The 2,343-nt window shown below is 39.4% G+C and overlaps 1 non-coding gene across 1 annotated transcript; it reads right to left on the reverse strand.

Annotated features, from left to right (window-relative positions):
• Window positions 1–702: 702 nt before the first annotated feature.
• On the reverse strand, window positions 703–808 carry LOC140853051 (small nucleolar RNA R71). The gene has a single exon (XR_012136129.1). It is a non-coding gene; the product is annotated as a small nucleolar RNA R71 (small nucleolar RNA).
• Window positions 809–2,343: the final 1,535 nt, after the last annotated feature.

Consider the following 2,343-nt stretch of genomic DNA (forward strand, 5'->3'; position numbering starts at 1 on the left):
ACAGTTAGGAGCTGTCCAGAACTAGGATAACTTTAGGATAGAGAGTCCACTGCATGCTAACTTGATTGTAATTAAAATCTAACCACAACTAATTCTTCTATTAGTTTTAAGACTTCTTAGGATCTCTTCTTTAGAATTCTTTTCTCTCTTCTCTTCTCCTCTTAAAAAATAATAATAATAATAATCCTTAACAGACTAGGATAGTCCTATATAGACCTTTTAGTTGCATGTTAGGTCGATGATCACTAAAACCCGACTTGCAACCATTAGATGAAGAATTAGAAAAGACTCTTAAGACTATCTGAGTTAGAAACATGGCTGCACCTGGTGAGGCTAATCCTCCATGCTCATTGAGAGAATATTTCACTCCATCCTCGTATGCCTACTCTCCATGCATTCAAGCACCTCCAGTAGAAGCTAACCAATATGAGATTAAGTCTAGCATTATTCAAATGTTGCCATCATTCTATGGACTTAGTAACGAGGACCCATAAAAATATTTGGATGAATTTCTTGAAATTTGTTCCACAGTAAAAATCCAAAACTTCTCCGATAATGCCCTTAGGTTGAAATTGTTCTCTTTCTCACTTAAGGACAAAGCCAAGCATTGGTTAAACTCCTTAAACTCTATAACCATTTCAACTTGAGATCATCTTCAGAGAGAATTTTTCAAGAAATACTTTCTAATGGGAAAAATAAATCAAATTAGAAAAGCTATCACTAGTTTTTTCCAATTGGAGGGTGAACTTTTTCATGAGACATGAGAAAGGTTAAGGGACCTCATTCATAAATGTCCACACCATGCTGTCCCTAAATGGCAACTTTGTCAGTATTTTTATGATGGTCTATCAGAGAAACACCGACAAATGGTTGATGCATCATGTGGTGGGATATTCATGCTAAAGAGTGAGGATGAAGCCTGGCAGCTCTTTGAAACACTTAGTGAGAATTTCCTACATCATATGTCTGCCACTTCTAGAGAACAACCCATGCTTCCATAAAAAAGAAGTGAAATTTATTAGATTGGAAACGTCATGGATATCCACAGTAAGGTAGATGAACTGTCCCAAAAATTAGACCATCTTCTAAATACTGGACAATCCCTGATTCCACCTAACCCAATCCAAGAAGTTTGTGCATTGTGTGTAAGTCCGAACCATTTTGTTAGTGAATGCCCAGCCGCACCTCAATTTCTTGAGTTTGTACATGAGCAGGTTCAGCAAGCTCAAGTCTTACAAGCTCGCAGACCAGGAAACGATCCATATTCGAACACTTATAACCCCGACTGGAGAAATCATCCAAATTTTTCCTGGAGACCACAACCAGTGGTTGGTCCTGCTGTACCTCGATCTCAATATCAGGACCCAACATATAGGCATGGACCATACCATCAATTTCAAAATGCTCCTCAACCGTCTACTACTGGTCACAGCTCAGCTTTTGAGGAAAAAGTTCTGAAAGTACTAGAACGATTAGAAGTCAACACTCAGATCCTTAACTCCCACACACAATCCATTGCTAAGCTAGAGACCCAAATAGGTCAACTAGCGACTGCATTCAGTAGGAGGGAAGGAGGAAAATTACCTAGCCAACCCGAGAGCAACCTAAGAGGGCAATTTGTGATTGAGAGTTCTAATACCCCATAAGCTTTTTCTGAACATGCCAAATTAATCACGACTCTGAGAAGTGGGAAGGTCATTGAACACACTAGTAAAACCAATGAGACCAACCCTAAACCTCTAACCGAAGCCAAATCACCCAAGAATAAGGAGGACCTTAAAATAGAGAATGAACCAACTGCACCGGAATCATCTTATTTGCCTAAAGTCCCATTTTCGGATGCCTTGAAAGCCCCTATTCCTGCAGATAAGAAGGGAGGAAGACTCAACAAAATGTTGGAATTATTTAAGCAAGTCCAAATTAATCTTCCCCTTCTAGACGCAATCAAACAGGTCCCTACTTATGCCAAATTTTTGAAGGATTTGTGCATCCAAAAATATAAATCTAGATCACAAATCTCAAAGAAAGTATGCCTCACTGAACAGGCTAGTTCTGTCGTCCAGCATGCCACTCCTCCAAAGCTTAAGGACCCAGGAGCCCCCATCATTTTCTGTGTTATAGGAGATTATCACATTGAAAAAGCTCTTCTGGACTTAGGGGCAAGTGTGAATCTTTTACCTAGTTCAGTGCATGAACTTTTTGGATTCGGAGAACTGAAACCCACATTAGTCACACTGCAGTTAGCCGACAGATCAATTAAGGAACCATGTGGAATGCTTGAGGATGTCTTGGTCAAGGTAGATGAGTTTTACTTTCCAATTGATTTTTTGGTTCTTGACATGG

Source organism: Elaeis guineensis, chromosome 12 (assembly GCF_000442705.2).
Source record: "Elaeis guineensis isolate ETL-2024a chromosome 12, EG11, whole genome shotgun sequence".
NCBI lineage: Eukaryota > Viridiplantae > Streptophyta > Magnoliopsida > Arecales > Arecaceae > Elaeis > Elaeis guineensis.